Source organism: Lactuca sativa, chromosome 5 (genome assembly GCF_002870075.4).
Source record: "Lactuca sativa cultivar Salinas chromosome 5, Lsat_Salinas_v11, whole genome shotgun sequence".
Lineage (NCBI taxonomy): Eukaryota > Viridiplantae > Streptophyta > Magnoliopsida > Asterales > Asteraceae > Lactuca > Lactuca sativa.
The window spans coordinates 303,852,101-303,873,120 of NC_056627.2; the positions used below are offsets into that span (position 1 = coordinate 303,852,101).

The 21,020-nt window shown below is 29.5% G+C and overlaps 1 long non-coding RNA gene across 17 annotated transcripts; it reads right to left on the minus strand.

Annotated features, from left to right (window-relative positions):
• Positions 1–1,591: 1,591 nt before the first annotated feature.
• LOC111892645 (uncharacterized) lies at positions 1,592–19,665 on the minus strand. 17 transcript variants are annotated; one of them, XR_008232604.1, is made up of 16 exons: positions 19,447–19,665; positions 17,260–18,799; positions 17,095–17,157; positions 16,530–16,632; positions 16,196–16,226; positions 15,609–15,745; positions 14,299–14,394; positions 11,799–11,890; positions 9,083–9,145; positions 8,907–8,969; positions 7,122–7,325; positions 6,752–6,811; positions 5,555–5,646; positions 5,378–5,421; positions 4,193–4,240; positions 3,057–3,354 (listed from the first exon to the last, which is right to left on the minus strand). It is a non-coding gene; the product is annotated as an uncharacterized LOC111892645 (long non-coding RNA). The 17 variants fall into 17 exon arrangements; XR_008232608.1 differs by lacking the exons at positions 3,057–3,354; positions 6,752–6,811 and adding an exon at positions 1,592–2,155; XR_008232599.1 differs by lacking the exon at positions 6,752–6,811.
• Between the last annotated feature and the right edge of the window lie 1,355 nt (positions 19,666–21,020).

A 21,020-nucleotide genomic window follows, 5' to 3' on the forward strand; every position in this document is an offset into this window, starting at 1 on the left:
TGGTTTTCTAATTAGGAGGATTTACTTAAATAAAAATGAAATTTTTTTGTTGTGAAAATGGGACATTACAACGAAGCTTAACGTGTTCCCCAAGATACCACATACAACACAACATACATATACAATTATGGGTTATCAGCAACCTTGAGGACTATTAACAGTCCTAATGAGCTAACAACACGTCCGATCGGTTATCAGCAACCCTGGTTAGCTATCAGGCATCAGCAAGCCCAGTCACATATAAATAGCATAAAATAACAATAACAGCTAGACCCTGCTGGTTATCATAAATACACCTAAATGAACTTGGAAGGCTCACACAGTCACCCAAACTTAGGATTAGGGTTTACGGAAGGATTGGAGGCTGATAAGGATGACCAAAAGAGGACTTAATGTTCTTTATATATGGAGCAACCCATGGAATTAGGGTTTAGAGTCTCGGTTAGTGCGCTAGGCGTACCATACGTACACCCAATGTACTAGCTGGCCATCCGCGATCATACATTCTGCATGAGTACGCTGTGTACGACCTAATCCACGAGTATTTTTCTTCAAAGGTCCAAATGTGCCATTTTTAATAAAGACTCAAGAGATAATAAATATACCTGATTTTCGGGACGTTACAGATGTAAAGGGTGAGATTATATATTACATTGATTATATTTTAAAAGATAAAAAAGAAAATCATAAATATTATGGAGAGTGGTTTTAAATTGATCTTTTTATATAATATTGTTTATATTTAATATTTAATAAATTGAAATGTCATCTCAATTTGGGTTTAGAAGTCAAAGTGGTTTTCAATTTATAAAATGTGGTTTTGATACAAAATCAGGTATGAATAACAACACTCGGTTTTTAAGCTTTTAGTGTTGACCATCTTCTCTTTATGGTCTATTAAATTAATATTTTATTGATTTTTTTGGGTTGTGCTATAAGTACCTTTTTTTTAATCTTTTTTATTCCCTTTAATCTCAATCTAATCAATCATTTGCCCTTTGATTTGACATTGTTTTTTGTTTTGTTTTCCTTTTTGTTTTATTGTTTTTCTTTTCTTTTATTTATTAGATTATTCTTATTATTTAAAAAAAAATTAAAACTTATTTTTTTAGAATTACACTACAGATACAATTTCACATTGAAAAGTGTAATTTTACTTATTCGTAAAACTTTTATGTAAGATATTTTCATAATGGATAAAAAGCTCACTTATTATTATTATTATTATTATTATTATTATTATTATTATTATTATTATTGATAAAAAAAAACTTATTTTTCATAGTGGAATTACACTATAAATGCAAATGCAAATTTATATTGGATAAAAAAGCTTCTTGTCGTCCATGTGTCCATCACATTCATTCATAAACAATCTTTCTTTCAAAAATATATTCATATAAGTAGAAAGAGACAACTCACTACTCGTCCAATGATATTATTTAAACAACATAAAAGTGAAAAAAAAAAACAATATAAAGAAAGTGTCGGTTCTGGATAATGGATTTGCCTTTGGAGCCAAAGGCTTGGGTATAATTTGACTTATCTTTATCTTTATCTTTTTCATTTTCTTTAATAACAAAAAAATTGATTTGGCATTTTAACATCCCAAAATTTAAGACTAAAAATTTCGTTTCTAGTTAAGTTATTATAAATCCAACAGTATAAAAACATCCCATATCAAAACCAAAGTGTCAATAATCAAAATATGTTATCATAAAACAATATCAGAGTTATCCCAAAGATCTATTGTGCGGAAAACATAGTGTGATGCGCTGCGAGATGGCATATGACACTCCTTGATCAAACTCAATCAAAATTCCCAAGTGGTGCAATTTCCCGACATTCACCTTGTAGCAGTAGAAGATGACATACCCGCAACATCTAAAGGAATCATGATCATCTTCTCCAGAGATACTTCCACCTTGTAGCAGTAGAAGATGACTGCCCCTTCATCCGCGCAAATTTGTCACTTCATAAGAAAATTCTGAATCATTGCACCGGCTTCCTTTGCGCGACCAAGCTTTCACCCGTGTGTATTTAGGCGGACAAGAACTCCACCCACACATCATTGTACGACCCATGTGTTGCTTCCGTACCATCCTCGCGTGCCTCCACCACCTTGATCTCGGTATGATCTTTCCTTACTCTCATCCTAATTATTGAGGAAAATGCTTAATTTTAAGCTTGGGGAGAGGTGTTCTTATCTTTTATTTTTTATTGCACTTAGGTTGTATATAATTGCATTTAAAGTAAGTCGTTTAGATCATGAGGCAATGTTTAGATTTACAATTAAAAGGTTGATAATATAATATAGATATGAAGCACAGAATGGTGAAAGTTGATTAGAATGATCTATATATGCAGGATGTATGCGAGAGTTGACAAGAGTGGAATCTAAGTAAACATGCATGGAATTTGGGGCCTCTGTAGCAACTGTAGAAAAAAGATGAAAGTTTAAGAATCTATAAATGCTCAATTGCAAAATGAAGAAAGTTCATTAACATTGCTATAAAAGGTATATGATCTAGATTTCAAGTATAGAATGATGCATGAAAGTTCATTACATTACTACGTTTGGGATGTTTCACTAAAAAAAATCATGCATGTAAAAGCATGAGTGTACTAGAACTCAAGAAGGAAAAAAAACATTTGACTGAAAACTATATAAACAACTTATATTATCTCCAAATAAGAAGGCAATGTATTAAAATACTGAATATACATACATACATACCATCATGCATAGGAATGAATGTGAGTATACATACTATAGATGCATTAGGTGCCACATTAGCAATTGTAGGAAAGAGTTCATATGATCTTAGGATTCATAATCAAAAGTTTAACAATTAATTACGAAGATTTCAAGAGCATAATTTATTACATTTCTATAAATAGATAGGATACAATTTACCATTATCCAAGAGTTGAAAAAAGATCCAGCTCACTTGCAATTTACCACCATGCAAGAGTTGACAGGAACATAATAATATATGTGCATGAGGCGATCTTTAGATTTATAATCAAAAGGTGAATGATCTAGAACACAAGAATTATAGGGCTCAATTGTATTCCAATATAGCTGAATATGATTACATTACAAGTTCTATCATTCAGATCTCTCCCAAGGAAATGACTTCTCTAACAATCAAAACCTACCTCCAACTAACTCCTCTCTTCCGTATATAAAAGACACACAATGACAAAATTGCCCTCAAATCAGTTGAAAGTTACTCATTACTAACATGAGATTTTCGAACATAGTAAACTCTAAGTCTTATTCGTTCTTGTGTAAGTGAGCCTTAGGGAATAGAACTAAATATATATGTGCAATTGGTGCCACTATAGCAACTGTAGAAAAAAGATAAAACTAAGGCATCATGATCAAAAGAAATAGAAGATTTAAAAAATAAATAAATAAAACTTAAGAGTACTGCATAAAGACCATTATAGAAACAAGGATACTTAAAAATCATCATCATTAGATTATATATCCACAAAATAGACAAGTTAATGGAGATAATCATTGAAGAAAAATAAATGTGATATAAGTGATGCCCATTTATCCCCTTATTAAATTTCTACTCCAACAACAAAGTACATGAAAATAAATTGGTTGAATTTTCAAAGTAAAATATCTTGATAAGATAAAAATGATATAATGTTCAAAATAAAATGCCTTAAGAAGAAAATACTTGAAAGTTACAATGTTTTTAACACAAATAAAACTGTAAAGTGAAATGATACAAATGGGATCATTTTTTACATGGAAATACGCTTACTATATAAAAAAGGAAAGTACAATGCTATAGTTGATAGATTTTTCAAAGAAAAAATGCCTTAATAATGAAAAATCCGATAGATTTTTAAAATTAAAATGCCAATGTATCACTTTGAAAGCAGTGGAGTAATAGAATAGTTATTTCTATGATTTTCTGAATCAAATTATCATGTAGTTCCCCATCTACTACTCTTAAGAACTCTATAAGGTCAAGTCATTTAACAGATAAACAAGTAAAATGTATAAAACCTTATAGAGAGACCCGAAAAAGAAGGGAAAACAAAGTGAACTTAAGATTCACAATCAAAAGGTTAATCATAATCTTTAATTCCAAGAACTGAATCATTACACTGCAATAAAAGAGAGAAAGAAAGAACTGAATCATTACACATTGAGAAAACATCTCACCAAAATGGAAGAGAACTCTCATGCTTATGCTCCCCAACTATCTATCAACTGGAAACCCAAAAAAGGAAACACGTTGAAGAAAAATAAATGTTATATAAGTGATACCCCTATCCCTTTATCAAACCTTATGATACACAAATATCTGAATTCTGATAGTTAAAATGAAACTATACAAAAAATGAAATTGCATGACCACAAAAAGCTAGAAGAAGAAAACCCCCAAAAAAACTCACTACGTTTCATTCTGTATCTTCTTTATTCTAAATGATTGACCAAGAAACTCAAACAATGAACTTAAAAAGAATAGAGAGTAGCATCAATCAACTATCAAATATATTACAAATAAATAAAACCAAAAACTTAAAAGATTATCTATGTATAAAATGAAGAACGTGATGAAAAACAAGAAACTCAATGACCTTAATTTTCAAGTAGGAAAGAATTATATAAGGAACCTCTGCCAATTAAAAATCAAAACCCTTCAAAAAAGACAAGATGTGATATTAAGATTCATAACAAAATTAAAGAGCTAATAAAGGAAAAAAGTTCATTCTTTAGGATTTGCTTCTACAACAACTTAAACAACCTCCATGTTCACCAAAAGACTGTTATCAACAATAAACAAAATCCAAATAAATTTAAAAAATACAGACATGGTAAAGTGGCTGAATGGGTGAAATGGTTTGTATGGAGAAAAATACTGTATAGATAAAGCATGTTTTTTTGTTACGTATTAGGAGTGACAATTGATTAAACCAATGACATTTTACAAAGTTCAAAGTTGAGGAGATCAAAGTCAAATTTAAAAAAATAGAGATAAAAAATACATTTTACAAAGTAGAGTTATTAAAATTCATAATGGAAAAATTCATTAGATAAAGAAAAAGACCCCAAGCATCTCTAGAGGATGGAAGACAAGTAGGTGAATACTAATCTTGCAACAGAAAGAAAACAAAGAAGTGTGAAGCTATAAATGGGTTGACTTTTCAAAGGGAAATTAATATGCTTATAATAAGAAAAAATTAAAGTACAATGCTATAGATAGTATTTTTTTTTTCAAAAAAAAAATGTCTTGATGAGGTAAAAACTTGATAGATTTCTATTATAAGTAAAATGCATTGCTATATTTTGGTTTGAAATGCCAATCAATGTAAACTAATACACACAACACAACAAAATATATACCTGCATAAATAATTGAAGTGTTTTGCTGTTTCTCAGCATACCCACTATAATTGACAAGATTTAAGAACACACAACAACAAAATAATAGGTAAGAATATTCAAAATTAAAAAGAATAAAAGGGGTGGGATAATTACATCAAACAAAAAATAAAAATAGAAAAGCTTAGAGAAGTTTACCTCATGAAAGACTTCCTTGATACCCTTGTGCTCTTTAGTTTCTACACATGTTGAAGATATCCAAAAAATGATTTGTAGACATGATCATATTTCTGCACATGAAGGGTAGGATAGTCATATTCTAATATTCAACATACAGTTATTTCTTTCATCTAACAGGAAATGTTAAATGTTGATTTTTATTTTGTTCATATTATAAGGTTTTATTAATATAAATTTCTAATTGCAAAAAAGATACTACTAAAAAGAGATATGAACACAGCAGGTAAGTCACATGTTTGTGCCCTAAATTTTAGCATCATGTCCTGAATACTTAAGAAAAATTGCATTGCTCCTGAGGTACAATGAAAAAAAAAAAACTAAAATCAACAAAAATACATGCATTTTGTGCCACAATCACAACTGTAGAAAAAATGAGATGGACTTAATATTTATAATCTAAAGGTTAATAATATTGTTTTTAATTGTAGAATAGTGAAAGTTCATTACACTTATATATATTTCATCAAATGATTAAACAACATAAAAAAATCTCCTTTGTTGTGTTGTCAAGGAAAACAAGAAGAAAAAGTCAGCAACAGAGTTGAACTTCCTCATCACTGGAAAAAATATTAAAAAGATGAAAGGAATTCAAAGCAAGTAAAATCGATACACATACAAGAGAAATAAACATCTTATATCTCCAAATAAGAAGACAATGTAAATATACATTCCATAGCATGAATATATTACTAAATAGTGAAGAACAGACAAATAGTTGAAGAAAAATATAAAAATGGGGACAAAATAGTCATTTAACATGGATTTAATGGCTAACTTTAGGCAGCATGAAGCATTAAAAAAAAACAAGTGGTTATATAATAGGGACAAAATTTGTAATTTAGTAGTATAAGGCTATTGATATAAATTTCTAAGTACAAAAATGATTAAAGTTGATAGGATGGTATTAAATTGAATAGAGTGGGTGAATAAAAAACAACAAACTATTTCAATTGCAATTTAAATTTTAACACCATTTATGAGTTGACAAGAACTGTAGAAAAAAACCAGCGCCATTGTGATTTGTGAAAGTTAATAAGTTGAAGCATAGAATGATGAAAGTTCATTAGATTGCTCTAAAAATTCAGGATGCCTCCTAGCTTGCTTAATCAAAAACATCATATATTAATAATGCATAACTTGTGTACAAAAAATAACCATGCAAAGAAGAGTTGACAATAAGTTAGGCTCAACCATGAATTTGTGCCACCATAACAGCTGTAGAAAAAAGACCACATGATTTCAAAATCATCATAATCATTCTACATGGATTTAACAGCTAACTTATATTTAAAAAAAAAAATGAAACTACAACAATCAAATATGCAAGAAAAATCATTTTTGGTCAATATTCGAAAACAAAGTGCAAATTAGAGGTTGGAAAATGAAAATAGTCAATCAAAAAAGATCATTAAGGTGAAAATGAGCTATAAAAATAAGCTAAGACATTAAATATATTTTTATAATTATATAAGAGAGGTTTTTTAATGTATTAAGAAAGCAATTTAGAATTTGGATGAAAGCAAACCAGCTGCTTTGGGCTTTTAAAAGTCATATTATCCTCATCCTGCTCTGAGTTTAAACCTACAGTAAGTAACAAGGATCCATAAAAACTAGCATAAGATTAAGGGCTTAAAAGGGTCCTTATATTTTTTTATTTTTTTAAAAAAAGGAAAGTTTGGAGAGGTTGATATGGTCTCTTTCGCCTTTGCTATGATCAGTGGTATCAATTCTGCATCAGATATATAATTCTCAATTAGGTTGACTCAATGTTGTTGAATGATATACTTTCAATAGAAAATCACGTACTTTTGAGCTTTAAAATCTCTCATCACATCAAGAAACATGTAACATCATGATCAAAAACAACATTTTTCACATGAGACATTAAATAACCAAGGCATCACGACCAAATATGCATGCATTAAGTGCTACTTAGGATTAATATTGTAACAAAAAAGCTCACATGATCTTGGGATTCATAATTAAAAGTTTAACAATCAAGATTTCAAGAACATAATGGTGAAAACATCTTGTCAAAACAGAAACACTTATTGATGAATAAATCCAAAATTTTATCAAACAAATGATATTATATTAATTTTATATATAAATGTAAAAGCTGTAAAATAGAAAGGGAAAAGTTAATGATACTGAAACAACCTAAAAAGGCACCATTGTCACCAAAAAGATTGTTATCAATAATAGAGTTGTTGAAATTCTTGATTACATTTTTAGAAAGTAAACTCGTTTCCAGACAAGAAAACCTAACTTCTATCTCCACATAAGAAGACAAAGTATAAAAGCATGAATATAATATACTACCTAAATAGCTCATCTAAATAAACATAATCTAGAGAAAAAAACAAGTCCCTGAACACACACATCAAAACCATGATAATAAAAAAGTATATGTAATAAAAAAGAATTGGTAGATTTTTAAAAGTTGAATGCCTTGATAAGAAGCTTTTTTGAAAGTTAAAATGCTCTAACATACAGAAAAGTGAATAGTGCAATGCTGTAATTGGGTTGATTTTTCAAAAGAAACTGAGCTTACAACAATAATTATTGAAAATAAAACTTTTGCTTGGATTTTTTAAAGTAAAATGGCTTGTTAAGGAAATTTTAATAGGTACAATTTGGTTGATTTTTCAAAGGTAAATGTGCTTTTTATAGGAAAACTAAAAATACAGTGCTATAATTGATTAGTAGATTTGTCAACATAAAATGCCTTCATGTTGAAAAATAAGATAGATTTTTCATAGTAAAATGCCTTGATAAGAAAATACTTGGAAGTTACAATGTTAAGATAAAATTTAAAAGTATTAATGTTGTAACAAAAAGAAAACTAAAAAGTGCAGTGCTATAATTGGGTTGATTTTTCAAAGGAAATATGCTTATAATAAGAAATTACTTAAATCAAAAAAAGAAACCGATAAAATCATCAAACCCTCACTATGATAGACATTTCAACTATCAAAAACAATTACAAATAGATAAAACCAAAATATTAAAAGATTCTTCTATGTATAAAATGAAGAACATGATGAAAAACAAGAAACTCAATGACCTTAATTTTCAAGTAGGAAAGAATTATATAAGGGAACATCTGCCATTCAAAAATCAAAATCCTTTGAAAAGATCCATCAAAGAAGAATCAAGAACAAGGCAATTGACAGATGAAAAAACAAAATATGATAAACAAAGACACGAGTTGAATAGACAGATGAAAGTTAAGGTCATTAAGCAAATGAAAATATATTAACATGTGATAAAATAAGAATGGACAAACCAGACACAAACTGCAATTTACCACAAATTAAGCATCGGTTGACAAGAGCTAACTTTCAGTTTTGCTCAACTATATATAGCACACCTGTATCATAAGTAAATTAGATTTTATTATTAAGACTCATAATGAAAATCTAAAGGCGATGTAAGAGAAGTAAGTGAATAAGAAAGGATAAACCATCTCAATTACAAATTTACCACCACACACAAGTTGACAAAAACAGAATCTTTGGATGCATACTACTGTTGCCACCATAGAAACTGTAGAAAAAGAATGAGATTCTCTTAAGATTAAAATTCAAAAGGTTAAAAATCTACACAGCTATGAACCGAGTGTCTGAATAGAGAGTTGATGAGCAGTAAATATGAGTAAAACATAGCTGCATTTAGTCATCATAGCAACCTATATAAAAAGCTCAGATGATCTTATGATTCAAAATAGAAAGGTTAATAATGGAAGAGAAGACACAAATAACCTAAGCCACCATAAAGACTGTATAAAAACAAAGACACTTCAATATCATCATCATGCCTAAGCTTATCAATCTCATGTAACTTATAAGCAGCATAAACATACTAACAGAGGTAGACATAGAATGGGCAGAGAAGTTTGTATGGATAAAATGTTGTATACATAAGGCATGTTTCCTTTTTAGACTGAATAAACTGTCTAAATGAGACTAAATGACAATTTTACCCTCAATTTCCGACAAATTAATAGATATTCAACATTTTAACAAAAGACAGATATGTAAAGTGTTAGTGTCTTAATACATTGAGTTAAGTTGATTCATTCTGTCTGGGTTAAACTAAAAAAGAAACAGTCATCTATAGCTGTCCAGATTAAGTAGTTAAACCATTAAGCTGATTAAGTCAAAAAATAAAATAAAAAGAGTTTCAACAAAATAAAATTGGTACACATTCAAGAGAAGTGAACAATTTCCATCTCCAAATAAGAAGGCAAATATACTACTGCATAGCTCATGTGCAACTACATAAACAAGGTCATTGAAAGAACTCAAAAAGGGAAAATAATAAAGTGGAAACTAGTAAAAACTATAAAAAGGCGAGAACATAAAAAGCTTATAGAGGGACCCGAAAAAGAAGGGTAAAAACAAAGTGAACTTAAGATTCACAATCAAAAGGTTAATTATAATCTTAAATTCCAAGAACTGAATCATTACACTGCAATAAAAGAGAGAAAGAAAGAGCTGAAATCAGACACCAAAATGGAAGAGAACTCTCATGCTTATGCTCCCCAACTATATCTATCAACTGGAAACCCAAAAAAGGAAACACGTTGAAGAAAAATTAATGTTATATAAGTGATACTCATATCCCTTTATCAAACCCCCCTCCCTATGATACACATATCTGAATTCTGATAGTTAAAACCAAACTACACAAAAAATGAAATTGCATGACCCCAAAAAGCTAGAAGGAGAAAACCCCCCAAAAAACTCACTATGTTTCATTATGTATCTTCTTTATTCTAAATGATTGACAAAGAAACTCAAACAATGAACTTAAAAAGAATAGAGAGTAGCAAATATATTACAAATAAATAAAACCAAAAAATTAAAAGATTATCTATGTATAAAATGAAGAACATGATGAAAAACAAGAAACTCAATGACCTTAATTTTCAAGTAGGAAAGAATTATATAAGGAACCTCTGCCAATTAAAAATCAAAACCCTTCAAAAAAAAACAAGATGTGATATTAAGATTCATAACAAAATTAAAGAGCTAATAAAGGAAAAAGTTCATTCTTTAGGATTTGCTTCTACAACAACTTAAACAACCTCCATGTTCACCAAAAGACTGTTATCAACAATTAACAAAATCCAAATAAATTAAAAAAAAAAAAAAAAGTATAGTAAATGTCATCATAAAGAATTGCTAGTTTATCAAAATAAAATAACTCATTTTGAAAAATATGATAGATTTTTAAAAGTAAAATGCCTTGACAGGCTAAATTTAAAAGTTATAATGTTGTAACTGAAAGAAAACTAAAATGCACGATGTTATAAAAATGAGGTGATATGATCTTAAGACTCATAATAGAAAGGTTAAAAATGGAAGCATCAAAGAAAAGATTACATTCTTAAAGAGGAATCAACAATTATCAAGCACAAAATAGAATACAGCAGAAACTCACTATCAGTTATTACCAATGATCAAAAGTAAGAGGAAAGAGCAAATAACCTAAACCAGCATAAACACTGTATTCAATCAAAATAAAAACATAAACATGCTAGTAAACATAACTTTTTTAAGCGAATTGTGCTTGTTATAAGAAAAAAAAAATGAAAGTACAATGCTATTATTGGTAGATTTTTCAAAATAAAGTGCCTTGATAATAATGAAAAATATGGTAGATTTTTCAAAATAAAATGGGTTGATAAGATGATAAATTTTGAATGTAATAATGTTGCAACAGAAAGAAAACAAAGAAGTGTGAAGCTATAAATGGGTTGATTTTTCAAAGGGAAATTAATATGCTATAGATAGTATTTTTTTTTCAAAAAAAAAATGCCTTGCTTGATGAGGAAAAAGCTTGATCGATTTTTATTATAAGTAAAATGCATTGAGAATACACACAATGCTATATTTTGATTTGAAATGCCAATCAATGTAAACTAATACACACACGACAACAAAATATATACCTGGACAAAAAATTGAAGTGTTTAGCTGTTTCTCAGCATCCCCACTATAATTGACAAGATTTAAGAACACACAACAAAATAACAGATGTTTAGAATCACTCAGTTGTATCTTCTTACACTGTCCACGAGAATATTCAAAATTAAAAAGAATAAAACCAACTGCATAAATTACAAACTGTCACAAAGGGGTGGGATAATTACATCAAACAAAAAATAAAAATAGAAAAGGTTAGAGAAGTTTACCTCATGAAAGACTTCCTTGATACCCTTGTGCTCTTTAATTACTACACATGTTGAAGATATCCAAAAAATGATTTGTAGACATGATCATATTTCTGCACATGAAGGGTAGGATAGTCATATTCTAATATTCAACATACAGTTATTTCTTTCATCTAACAGGAAATGTTAAATGTTGATTTTTATTTTGTTCATATTATAAGGTTTTATTAATATAAATTTCTAATTGCAAAAAAGATACTACTAAATAGAGATATGAACACAGCAGGTAAGTCGCATGTTTGTGCCCTAAATTTTAGCATCATGTCCTGAATACTTAAGAAAAATTGCATTGCTCCTGAGGTAAAATGAAAAAAAAAAAAAAAAAAAAAAAAAAAAAAAAAAAAAAAACTAAAATCAACAAACATGGAATCGACAAACATACATGCATTTTGTGCCACAATCACAACTGTAGAAAAAATGAGATGGACTTAATATTTATAATCTAAAGGTTAATAATATTGTTTTTAATTGTAGAATAGTGAAAGTTCATTACACTTATATATATATTTCATCAAACGATTAAACAACATAAAAACATCTCCTTTGTTGTGTTGTCAAGGAAAACAAGAAGAAAAAGTCAGCAACAGAGTTGAACTTCCTCATCACTGGAAAAAATATTAAAAAGATGAAAGGAATTCAAAGCAAGTAAAATCGATACACATACAAGAGAAATAAACATCTTATATCTCCAAATAAGAAGACAATGTAAATATACATTCCATAGCATGAATATATTACTAAATAGTGTAGAACAGACAATTAGTTGAAGATAAATCTAAAAATGGGGACAAAATAGTCATTTAACATGGATTTAATGGCTAACTTTAGGCAGCATGAAGCATAAAAAAACAAGTGGTTATATAATAGGGACAAAATTTGTAATTTAGTAGCGTGAAAGTTCATTATACTAATAATATGAGGGAGATAAGTCAATCAATTGAAGAAGCCCTCTGTGTAGACAAACAAACTATTTAAAAAAAATCAAACCATAGGATAGCCATGTGTGAAAGAAATGGGACAAGGGAAACATTCATGTAAACAGAACTGCATCTTAAGATTCACTATCAAAAGGTTGTTTATAATCTCAGATTTCAAAAACAGGATCATTACACTGCAATAAAAAAAAAATGGGATACATTTAGTGCCAATTATACTAACAGAGAGAGAGAGAGAGAGTTAACATTATGCTTCAGAGTTCATTGTTGTGAGTTTCTTGTTTATATCCAAAAAAAATGAAACTACAACAATCAAATATGCAAGAAAATTCATTTTTGGTCGATATTCAAAAATAAAGTGCAAACTAGATGTTGGAAAATTAAAATAGTCAAATCAAAAAAGAGCATCAAGGTGAAAATGAGCTATAAAAATAAGCTTAGAGATTAAATATATTTTTATAATTATATATTAGAAGTCTTGGGCTTTAAAAGTCATATTATTATCCTCATATTATTATCCAACAAGGGTCCATAAAAACTAGCATAAGATTAAGGGCTTAAAAGCTGTAAAATAGAAAGGGAAAAGTTAATTACACTGCTATTTGATTTTGCTTCAGCAAAAACTAAACAACCTAAAAAGGCTCCATTATGTTATCAATAATAGAGTTGTTGAAATTCTTGATTACATTTTTAGATTAAAAAGAAAGTAAACTCGTTTCCAGACAAGAAAACCTAAATTCTATCTCCAAACCTAAATAGCATAATCTAGAGAAAAAACAAGTCCATGAACACATTACATACATCAAAACCATGATAATAAAAAAAGAATTGGTAGATTTTTTAAAAGTTAATAAGAAATTTTTTGAAAGTTAAAATGCTCTGACATAAAGAAAAGTGAATAGTGCAATGCTGTAATTGGGTTGATTTTTCAAAAGAAAATGCTTGATATAGTAAACAGATCGATAACCAAGGAATTCAAAAACCCTAATTTTCAAATAGGAAAAAATTGTATAAGGAACACTTCTGACATCCAAAAATCAAAACCCTTCAAAAGAAGAATCAAGAACAAGACAACTGACAGATGAAGAAACAAAATATGAAAAACACAGACATGGGTTGAAGAGAAATGAATCATTTCATGGGCTAGCTTCCTACCTAACGAACAAAACAAAAAGGTTATTGAACAAATAAAAATATATTAATATGAAAAAACAAGATTACCTTTCATAAAAAAAAATGTAAAATCTTAGGAAGAATATAAACCTCTACTCCAAGTTGAAGATAAAAGTCAAGAAGAAGGCACTTTAACATATTTACACTAAAGCCTTATTAAACAAAACATTAGACCTTACACTTAGTTTTAAGCCCTACAATATCAATTAAATGAAAAGCTAGTAAATAGTTAAAGCACATAATCAAACAAATAATAGAGGGATATTCCCAAACCAAACCTTGAACCACAAATATAAACATAAATAAAAACATCACTCAAATCGAACACTAGCATTCAAAAGAAACATCAATACCTCTCAACCTTGCCTTTTTGCTATATACATAATAACATATGCTCCCCAGTGTGTTGCTCCTATCAAATTATTTTTCATGAGAAGCTTACAAATAACCTATTAGAGAAAAAAAAAAAAGTTAAAACAAAAAGACAGATTCTTGAAATTCAACATACCAATCAGGCAATGGGCTAAAAGCATGACTTTCAGGAGTCATTAAAGCACCTCCTTATACACACTTTGAGTAAACCCACAAATCATCATTCACATAAACACCATTATATTCATATTTCATATAATCAAGTAACCTACAGTTCCTGATCCATAGACTATAAGCACACATACACACAAACAGAGTAAAATGAACAATATTAACAATCTGTAGTCGATTCCTCTGAGATCATACAGATAACTGATTTAGGTTAAAAGAAGAGGGATATTGCTAATTCCACAACCAGAGAAAAACTATGAATAAAACATTTGGCACCACCATATCAACAACAGAAAAAAGATGAGATGATCTTAAGATTCATAATCAATTAAGCTTTCATAAATTTATTCTCAGTTATATAGAATGGTAAAAGTTCATTACATATACTAACATAGGATAGTAAAGCCATTCAAATAAGCCCTCTCTCTCTCTTGACATGAGACACAAACAAACTAATTTAAAAGAAAATCAAGGATAAACATGTGTGAAACAAATGGGACAAAGGTTAATAATGGGGGAAAAAAAAGTCATGAACTAAAGAAAAAGACCCCAGGAAAGGAAAATAGGTGAATAAGAAAGGACAAACATGCATTTGTTGCCACCATAGAAACTGTAGAACAAGAATAAGATGATTCTAAGATTCAAAACTAAAAGGTTGATATAATCTAAAGTGGTGTTTGTTTTCTGCCAAAAGCTCTTTTTGACCTCTTATGTCTACGGGAGGAAAGACATTTGTGAAAAAGACTGTTTGCTTTTCAGAAGACAAAGGATATATAAAAAGGTCTTTTTGACATCTTTTTCCGGAAGACAAAAAAAAAGCTTCTAACTTTGGAAGACATTAATTTTTAAGTTCTAATCCTAATTTAATATTTCTTTTTCCACCTATTTTAAGATTCAAAACTAAAATTTGAATAATCTACAGACACTGCTATGAACCGAGTGTCCGAATAGAGAGTTGATGAGAAGTAAATATGAGTAAAACATAGCGGCATTTAGTCATCATAGCAACTATATGAAAAGCTCAGATGATCTTATGATTCAATAACAGAATCAGTACACTGCAATAAAGGAGAGAAAGAGAGCTGAAATCAGACACATCCACATTGAGAAAATATCCCACCATAATGGAAGGAGAAGTCTCATGCTTGTGCTCCACAACTTTCAACCAGAAACCCAAAAAAGCAAAACAAATTAAGACCATTATAGAAAAGAAGATGCTTTAAATTCATTAGATTTAGTCAGACTCCCATCTGTCTCCTGTAAGGTATATATCCACATACAGAGAGAGCATCAGAAAAATCACCATATCCATAGCTTCAAATAACTAAATATGAGTAGAAAATTTTGACATTAATATGATCTTATGATTCATAAACAAAAAGATTAATAATCTAGAGGGAAATTGTCAGAAAAGTCCCAATATTTACGGAAACGTTACAGTTAAGTCCTAATTTTTTTTAACATAAAAGCCCCGATTATTTCATTTTGGCTCAAATTAACAAAAAAGTCCTTTTTTTCTTTTAACAGGAAATGACATATTACCATGTAAAATCAACTAACCGGGACTTGTCTGTTCAAAAAAAATAAATTGGGACTAAAATGTAACTTTTCCGAAAATATTGGGACTTTTCTGACAATTTCCCTCTAGATTGCAACTTAGCAACGTACAGGAGTTGACAAGAACTGAATCTGAGTGAGTAAACGTACATGCATTTTGTGTCACCATGCATCATCACAACTGTAGAAAAAAGATGAGATGATCTTAATATTAATATCAAAAGGAAAAGGTTAATGATATCATTTTTAATTAAACAATGTAAAAAGCTCCTTCATTTCTCATCGAGGAAAACCAGAACAATTAGACAGAGTTGAACTTTTCCTCATTACAGTAAAAACTACAAATCAGAGAATTAATATTTATGAACAGAAGTAAAACTCATATAAGTGACACTGATATATCCCTTTATCTTTCAAACCACAACAGAATACATACATTAATTAAAAGTTTAGCCAACAAAATAAAAAGATGAATAATATATACCTGAAAGTGGTACCTAAACACATGAAAATAGTCTACAAGAGGGACATCATATTCAGGCTATTAGTCGAGTTGTTTTGAACATAATGTCCTTCCTGCAAATAGCCTGGAAAGCCCATACCATTAGAGATTAGAAAGATTCAACCAACAAATAGGAGCAAGATAGAAAAGACCATTTGATTCAAAGTTCATTGTTGTGAGTTCATGTACAGAAGAATTAGTAAAAATACAAAAATGTGGGTGAAATAGTCATTTTACATGGATTTAAGGGATATCTCAGTTGCAATTTAACATCATGTATGAGTTGACAAGAACCAAATCAGAGTAAATATGTGTGCATTAAGTAAGTGAAAAAAAGTTCAGGTGAAAAAGAAAAGACAAACCAGCTAAAATGAAATTTACCACTGTGCAAGAGTTGACAAGAACATAATCAATCTTTAGATTTACAAACAAAAGGTCGATGATATAGATTTCAAGCACAGAATGTTGTGAATATGAAGGATGCCTAGGAGTATGAATATGAAGGTGAATAAGAAAAGGCAAACAAGCTTAATTAATTGCAATTTACCACCATCACAGGAATGGATTCTGAGTAAACATCCATTGACTTTGGGTGGGGCCTCTATAGCAACTGCAAAAAAAAAAAAAAAAGGTGAGCACATAAAACCTTATAAAGAGACCCAAAAAAGAAGGGAAACAAGTGAATTTAAGGTCAAATCAAAAGGTTACTTACTAATAAGAAAGGACAACCTAACTCAATTGTAATTTACCAGCATGCAAGAATTGAAAAGAACTGAATCTAAGTAAACAGATGTACATTTGGTGTCATCATAGCAACTATAGAAAAAAAAAAAGAAAAAAAAAAAGATGAGAGGATCTTAGATTCTAAGAACAGGATCATTGCACTGCAATAAAAGAGAGAAAGAAAGAGCTGAAATCAGACACCTACTTGAATGGAATATCCACATTGAGAAAACATCTCACCAAAATGGAAGAGAACTCCCCAACTTTCAACCAGAAACCAAAAAAATAAAAAAGGAAACACATAAAGACCATTATAGAAAAGATGATACTTCAAAATCATCATCATTAGTTATCCTGTAAGGTATATATCCACAAAATAAACAAGTTAATGGAGATAATCATTAAAGAAAAATATTTGTTATATAAGCCATACTGATATCTCTGTATAAAATGAAGAACATGACGAAAAAAAAAAGAACCCGATAACCAAGAAACTCAATGACCTTAATTTTCAAGTTGGAAAGAATTGTATAAGGAACCTCTGTCATTCAAAAATCAAAACCCTTCAAATAAACCCATCAAAGAAGAACCAAGAACAAGACAAGTGACAGATGAAAAACAACATATGATAAACAAAGAATTGAATCTTTGGATCCATACATGCATTTGTTGCCACCATAGGAACTGTAGAAAAAGAATGTGATGCTCTTAATATTAATATTCAAAAGGCACACAATCTACACTCACTGCTATGAATCGAGGGTCTGAATGAAGACTTGATGAGAACTAAATATGAGTAAAAAACATTTAGTCATCATAAGATTCAAAATAGAAACAGTCATATAGCTCTCCAGATTAAGTGCTTAACCCATTAAGCCAAAAAGAAACACTAAATATACATTCCATAGCATGAATATGGTACTAATTAAATAGTGTAGAACACACAATCAGTTGGAAAAAAAACCATAGCATCAAAGAAAGAAATTCCTGACCACACTACTCATGATTCATATAAGCATTTAACTGGAAACTAGTAAAAACTACAAGTGACACTGATGTCCCTTTATCTTTTAAACAACAACAGAATACATTAAAAGCTTAGCCAACAAAATAAAGATAATTAATAACCTAAACACATGAAAATAGTCTACAAACATATATGAGCAACACAGAAAGAACTCGAAAAGGAAAAACATTTAACTGGAAACTATAAAAAGGTCACCACACAAAAGCTTGCATAATAAGGGAAAAGAAAGTGAAGTTAAGTTCAAATCAGTAGTTAATAATTTAGACTTCATTACACACTGTTATAAACAGATAATCTAGATCTGAAACATGTAAAAATAGAGACAAAATATGACTCAATGAGATGATCTTAAGATTCACAATCAAAAGGTTGTTAATAATCTCAGATTTCAAGAACAGAATCATTACACTGCAATAAAAGAGAGAAAACATGCACATAAAGACCAATATGGAAACAAAGATACATCAAAATCATCATCATTAGTCAGCCTCCAATCTGTCTCCTGTAAGGTATATATATAATATCCACAAAATAAACAGGTTAGTGGAGATAATCACTGAACCTATATCATTGAAGAAAAATAACTGTTATATATGTGATATCCCTTTATTAAGCACATAAACTAGAGAAACCTAGAAAGAAAACACGCTTGTAGATGAACAATTTCAAAAATTGTATTTATATGGAACAGATAACCCATCTAACAAAGCATTACGAAACAAGACACATCTCTCAACTATTTTCAGACATATTCATCAAACCCTCCCTACGATAGAAGGGGAAAACCCCCAAAAAATTTATTCTGATTCATTCTATCTTCTTGTTCTTAATGATTGACCAAGAAACCCAAACAATGAACTTAAGAAGATTAAAGAGCAGGATCAATCGACTATCAAAAACTATTTCAAATAAACAAAACCAAAAGATTCTAAAGATTATCTGTTCATAAAATGAAGAACATGATGAAAAACAAGAAACTGATCGATAACCAAGAAGTGGAAAAACCCCCAATTTTCAAGTAGGAAAAAACTGTATAAGAAACTGTTAGCCTTTCAAAATGAAAACCCTCGGAAAAAATCTGTCAAAGAAGAATCAAGAACAAGACAATCGACAGAAGAGAAAATTAAAAGATGCAAAATACAGACATACATGGGTACTTGAAGAGACTTATCATGGGTAGCTTGCTAATGCTGTTGGAGAAGAACGATCGAAGGGAGTGCAGATTGATTACTGATATATGTAGGTTTCTAAAGGCGGTTTATGTGGGCAACGGTAATATATTTTATTTCCTTATTTCGCGTATCCAACTAACGATTCTACTTCTTTCATGGTTTTTAAGGCGAATCTAAAGATACCTAATTTAAAACCACTTTGACTTTGAGTAAACCCTAATCATAACATATTAAATTTTCACAGTATTGGTCTAAAGATATACGAAATTATTAAAATTTTTATTTATAACCATCATATTAAATATTTTATTATAGGAATTGTGATATAATATCTCAATTTTATTTTGTATACTTACATAATCAAGTTTATTTTATATAATTACACAATCATTTTTATTTTGTATAATGTCTCAATTTTATTATAGGGATTTTTATATAATATTTCAATTTTAAAATTGTCTTTAACAGTCGTATTTTAAGATGAATCTAACAAACATGAATAGAGATTTGTCCAAATTCTTTCATTTAACCTTAAAGAATAAACAACAAAACACGAATAATTAAAAACATAATATCATATTTTTTTCATAACAATAATAAATAAAAATAACAAGTTTCATTTACAGTTATTTTGTCAAATACTATCAAATTTTAATATTATTAATTACCAAGGACATCAACTACATGAATATTATAATTATTAAGTGGTGCATTCGGTGGAATATATGAATTAAGTCGAACATTATACAATATTTCTCATCTAGTAAAACATTCTAATATGTTGTCACTTCAAACTGACAAAACTATAAGCATTGGGTGTGATTCTTGTAAATCAACTTTCACGTAATGGCCATTTATAGTGAAATATAGGGTAAGTTAGAGGATGATTATACACATTCATCAGCGGCCTCACTAAGCTTGTATATTGGCATTCCAACCTGGGGTATTCCATCCTAATGATGACTAGACCAGAGGTTGACTAGGTCTGGGGTATTCCAACCCGATGGTCGATTGGACCCGACATGCATGATTGTATGTTTTATCGTATGGGATATTTTGGGAGAAACTCACTAAACTCCGTGCTTTCCCAGTTGCTTATTGTTACAAGTATCATCAGTTTTCTCAGGAAGACGAAGGCGTGAATGTACACATTCATCAACAGCAATGAAGACTTCGCGTTTTAAATATTACTCTAAAATTATTATAAATGTATTTGGAATAAACCTTTTCTCAATATTTGTTTTCTAATTTGGAGGATTTCCTTAAATAAAAATGAAAATTTTTTGTTGTGAAAATGGGACGTGACAACGAAGCTTAGCGTGTTCCCCAAGATACCACATACAACACAACATATATATATACATATATATATATATATATATATATATATATATATATATATATATATATATATATATACAATTATGGGTTATCAGCAACCTTGAGGACTATTAACAGTCCCAATGAGCTAACAACACGCCTGATGGGTTATCAGCAACCCTGTTAGCTATCAGGCATCAGCAGGCCCAGTCACATATAAATAGCATAACA